This window comes from Myxocyprinus asiaticus, chromosome 36, assembly GCF_019703515.2.
Source record: "Myxocyprinus asiaticus isolate MX2 ecotype Aquarium Trade chromosome 36, UBuf_Myxa_2, whole genome shotgun sequence".
Taxonomy (NCBI): domain Eukaryota; kingdom Metazoa; phylum Chordata; class Actinopteri; order Cypriniformes; family Catostomidae; genus Myxocyprinus; species Myxocyprinus asiaticus.
The window spans coordinates 35,374,067-35,380,066 of NC_059379.1; positions in this window are offsets into that span (position 1 = coordinate 35,374,067).

The window sequence follows — 6,000 nt, forward strand, 5'->3', positions numbered from 1 at the left end:
TCACATGAAAATGTATCTTGCCTGGTTTGACTCCAAACAGTACGTTATCACATGTCTCACCGATTGCAAAGCATCAAAATGTCATTGTCATACGGTTTGAAACAACACGAAGGTGAGTAAATGATGACAGAATGTTCATGTATGAGTGAACTATTCCTTGAAATAAATGCAATCTCTAAGTCTACTCCTCTGCCCTACTTAGCATTATTTATGCCAAAGCTGTTGGCTAGAGATAGAGAACACATGTAGACAAATTTATTTTACAATACTACAGTGTTAGAAATATCTTGCTATACTGTATATGGAAAAAAAAAAAAAAAAAAAGAGTGTGACCTATTTGACTTAGTTAATGTTTATATTTATAGAGGGGCCACACAGAGAAACTGACCCCTTCCTTGGTACAGTGCTCAAGCTTACATTGAAAAGGCACTGTACTAGGACACATCTGCTCTAGTTTACCTACCCTGTTCATTATAATTGTAATGAGCAGTGGGAATTTGGAGGCCTCATAGACTGTTTGTCAGGAGCACTTAAACTGTATCTTTCACTGTAAGATTTCCACAGCCAGCTGCTTGTCAGAGGTTAGAGTTCAGATGTCACTATTAAGACTTTCTGAAAATTTGGACTGAATATGATAGATGCTAAAGCAGGGTTTCTCAAACTGGGGTTTGTGACATTATTATATAAATGCCAATGCTGAATCAAATTCATAAATTTAGTAGGTTTTTGAAAATAAATGTATAAAGGGTTATTAAAAGGCAGCAAAAATAATGCAAATGTGTTTTAAAAGATTAAAGTTTCTTAAAATGACAGAAGCAACCATAAGTAAACAATTTAAGTCATAGGGATTCCACTGGAAAAAAGGTTTGAAAATCCCTGTGCTAAAGGAATGTATTTTTTGCCTTGTTGTAAAGTGTGACACTGGACCATTTAAAGCCTTTTTCTGTTTTGATTTGTATATATAGCATGCTATGGTTAAAATAGCATCAGTAGACCAAATGATTCACTGGGTAGTTAACTTCACTATATATTTCACAAATAATTTAAATTGATCACACTAGTTTATTTGTTCCATAGCTAGCTTACGGCAGAGACAGTAAAGTTATTTAGATGATGACACTGTGACCAAATTCCTTTTGGAAATGTAATTTAGAATTTGGTCTGGGGGAAAAAATGTATGAATATGAAACCAGCGCTGATCCCCAAACCACCAAGTGAGGCAAATAGTGCCATTAAATGTTTCTTAAATTCACTCAGACACTATAGGCTGTTGACTCAGAAGGAATGGACATCTGACACCATTGCAGTTTCCTGCCTTGAACATTTTTGTGATTAAAATACACTTTTGGTGCAAAAAGTGGGAAGGGTTGTACCACAAATTGTTTCCACACTGGAACATAAATTTACATATACTGTACACACATGTCCTATTCAGCTTCTACTGAGCCTCTCAGAGGACAGAGAGGGAATTTATTTTCTGAAATGAGTTCCTTCACATTAGTTCCCTCCCAATAGTTTTGTGTTCCCTCAAGATTACATAGTTACTACAATATTACTATTGTAAAACAATGGTTAGTAAATGGATCCTACAGTTTTACTGTAGTAAATCCATGGTTAAGTTTATACAAACCAATAATATTGTTACTACTGTCATATTGTGTGTTTCTTTGGACTGAAAAGAAACTAAAAGAGCATTATTCTTAACAATGTCTTTATAAAGATAACGTTTTGCAGATGTATACACAATCACATGAAAATGAGTGATATATCCCTCTGACATGCAGAAGTGATGTTTTATCTGCCTGGACAAGCCCACATGGATGTGGTGCTTGCTCAGACTAATTGTGTTGTGAGTGCATGAAACTCAAGGGGCTTCACTCTCGGTTTGCTTTCGTTCCAAAAGCTGAAGCCGCTGTCCTCATGCTATACTTCTTCTGCAGTTTCTTAAGGAATCGCACGAGTGAGGTGTGCAAGGACACAGATATTTTGAGGAGAATTTTTCAGCGGGCCAAGTCTTGCGTTCCTCCTCTCCTCATTAATTGGCTGTAACAGATCTCTGGCTGGGTTGTGAAGGAGGAAGCCTTTAAGTCTTTATTTTTACACCACTTTTTAGCATAACACAAAGGTTTGCTTTTCAGCATAACATAAATGCAACCACACACGAACACGGCTGCGTGCATCTCTCTCTCTCTCCTCCGGCAGTCTGGACTGCCCTTATATCCCTCTCCAGCTTTCACTGCAACACAAAACAGCTATTAGAGATAATTTCCCACAGGTGTCAATACTTACTGCTCTTCCTCTCCCGGCCTCGCTCTCCACAGATGTCGCTCGACCACACCCCAATCTCCACTTACACCCATCACACGACTCAGGCCGAGGAGCCATCCGGCCTGTCACCTAATCCCCCCCACCCCCCACACCTTTTCTGGAGAGGAAATCTGCAACAGCCATCTACAGCACTGGCCTGTGGACCACCTCGAACTTAAAAGGCTGGAGAGCCAGACACCAACGGGTGATCCACGTGTTGGCATCCTTCATGCGATGGAGCCACTGAAGCAGGGTGTGGTCCAAACAGAGGGTGAAAGCACGCCCCAACAGATAGTACCGGAGGGTGAGGACCACCCACTTGATTTGACTAATGTACAGCACGTGGCGCTCCTCCCCCTCCAACATCTGGGACAGTACTGCTCCCAACCCCCTGTCTGATGCATCCTTCTGCATGATAAAAGGGAGAAAGAAGTCAGGTGAGTGCAATAACGGCCCGCCACAAAGTTCAGCTTTCACCCACGTGAACCACGTGTCCACTGGACCGGATCTGGCGCCATCTTTTTAGTCAGATCAGTCAGCGGGCTGGTTATGGTCGAATAGTTAGGTACAAACCTCCGGTAATAGCCAGCCAGCCCCAGGAACTGTCTCCTTTTTGGTCTTAGGTCTCAGGCAGGCTGCAATTGCTGTGGTCTTATCAATTTGGGGCTGCACCTGCCAATGACCCAAGTGGATACCGTACTTCCACCCACCCAGTTGTGCACTTCTTTGGGTTTGCCGTGAGTCCCGCCCATCTCAACGATCTCAGGACAGCCCTCAGATGCCGCAGGTGCTGCTGACAATCATTACTGAAAATAATTATGTAATCTATGTAGGCAGCGGTGTAAGCAGCGTGCGGTCTGAGGATTCTGTCGATGAGCCGCTGAAACATAGCCAGGGCCCTGAACAAACTGAACGGAAGGGCCACGAATTGGTGTAATCAGAACTGTGTGGAAAATAATGTCTTTTCATGGGACATGGTAGTTAAGGGGATCAGCCAATATCCCTTCGTCAAATCCAGTGTCGAATAAAAGCGAGCCGCTCCTGACTGATCGAGCAGTTCATCAATCCGAGGCATTGGGTTTGCATCAAACTTAGACACCACATTGACTTTTCTATAATCCACACGAAACCGGACCGAGCCGTCGCTCTTAGGAACCAGAACCACCGGGCTGGCCCAGTCACTGTTGGATTCTTCTATTACCCCCATATCTAGCCTGGCCTTTAATTCTTGCCATACCACTTCTTTATTGTGCTCGGGTAATCGGTAGGGATGACTGGGTACCACTACCCCTGGGGTTGTTTCAATATGGTGCTCTATGAGATTTGTACGACCTGGGAGAGGCGAGAACACGTCAGAGAACTCTCCTTGCAACCTGGCAACCTCCGTGACTTGGGATGATGAGAGGTGTCATCACACGTGACCAGAGTGACTCAATCGGTGGCTTTTAAGTTCACCTCCAGCCCAAGTTCCTCCCTCTCCAGAACCACTAACGCCAAAGTCACAGGAACTGCCTCTCTCTTTTAGGAGGTTGAGGTGGTAAATCTGATGTGCTCCACCTCTATCCATTCATTTCACCTCATAATCGATTTCCCCAACTCGCCGTGTGACCTCAAAGGGCCTTTGCCACTTGTCGAGTCATTTAGAGATCAATGTGGGGAGAAATACAAGGACTTTATCTCCCGGTGTAAATTCCCATAGTCGAGTACCTCTATTATAGAGCCGGCTTTGATGTTCTTGAGCCTGGGGCAAATTCTCCTTTGTTAATTGCCCCAGTGTGTAGAGTTTTGCTCTCAGGTCAAGAACACATTGAATTTAGTTTTTGCTGTTTGAAGGTCCCTCCTCCCAATTTTCCCGTTGGACGTTGAGCATGCTGCGCAGTCCTTGCCAAAATAATAATTCAAATGGGGAGAACCCCGTGGAGGCTTGCAGGACCTCTCAAACTGCAAATAATAGGGGCTCGAGCCACCTGTCCCAATTCCGAGCGTCATCATGCACAAACTTACGAATCATATTCTTTAGGGGCTGATTAAATCGTTCGACCAAGCCATCTATTTGGGGTGGTAAATGCTGGTATGAATTGATTTAATCCCCAATAATTCATACAGTTAGCATAGTGTGCGTGACATAAACGTAGTGCCCTGATCAGTGAGGATTTCTTTCGGAATCTCCACTTGGGAGATAATTCTGAAGAGTGCCTCCGCAACCCTTCGCGCTGAGATATTGCGCAGACGCACTGCTTCCGGATATCACATTGTATAGTCCACCAGAACCAACACAATGCGATGCCCGCATGCCGTCCATTCTAATGAGGTCCATACCAATTCTTTCAAAGGGGACCTCAATCAATGGAAGGGGGCACAATGATGCTCTTGGGGTGGCCGGTTGATTCACCAGCTGACATTCCTGGCATGCCGCACACTACCTGCGAGCATTCCCATGAATGCTCAGCCAATAGAAATGGGCCATTAGTACTGTTCCAGTACCACCATATCCAGTAGCTCCTCTGCATCGCGATCTTCAGCCAGCAGCCACCTTCGGCAGGTGTCACAGAGCTGTTGAGCGAATGAAAACGGGCGGTGTTAGTGATGTTGCTTTGGGCTTTGGCTGACCCGTTGCATGATGGCTTTCTTCAGGTCACAGGAAGTTGTTGGGCATCCCCGGACAACAGCCGGAGGAGGCGAGCCACCCACTGAATACTGGGCCAGTTCCATGCTCCAGCTGACTGCTCAAAGAGCTCGAGGAATGCCTCCGGGTGGTCCTGGGGTCCCATCTTCACCAGCATGATGTGTGGCACAGCCATAGGTGGGTCCGGGGTCACGGCTGAAGATCCCTCCTGGTGTACCAAGCTCCGTAGCACCTTCTGGTCCTCCGCTTGAGCCTGGAAGAGTGCCTGGAACCGCTTCTCCTGTTCCGCACACAGCTCAAGAAGAGACGGATGTTGGGCTTGGTGGATGCCGGTGAGGGTCTTGATTATTTCGGCCAGCGGCGATGAATCCATGATGGCATTTTCTTCCTCCTAATTCCCAGGTTTCGACACCACTGTAACAGATGTCTGGCTTGGTTGTGGAGGAGGAAGCCAGAGCTGGAGAAACAATCCAAGTAAGTCTTTATTTTTACACCACTTTTTAGCGTAACACAAAGGTTTGCTTTTCAGCATAACATAAATGCAACCACACACGAACACGGCTGCATGCATCTCTCTCTCCTCCAGCTGTCTGGATTGCCCTTATATCCCTCTCCAGCTCTTACTGCAACACAAAACAGCTGTTCCCACAGTTTCCCACAGATGTCAATCCTTACCGCTCTTCCTCTCCTGGCCTCGCTCTCCACAGATGTTGCTCGGCCACGCTCCCATCTCCACAGTGGCTTTGCGCGATCAGTATGAATGCTGTTGAAAGCGTTCACTGTGAGCAAATCCCTCCCTCCTCCTGCCATTCTCCTTCTGCAGCTCCCAAGGAACCGTACGAGGGAGGCATTTGAGGACAGGATATAAAGCACAGAGTTTGAGGATGATTGTCACTTCCTTGAGCCTTGCATTTCTTCAGTACGGCAATGACGATCTGCGGCCCACTATTGCTGTGCTTGATACAGTCGGAGATTATGATAATTATAATAATAATAATTAATTATAATTATATAATTAATTTAATTTAATTAATTTTCTTTATTTATCACACATTATACATTTGCAC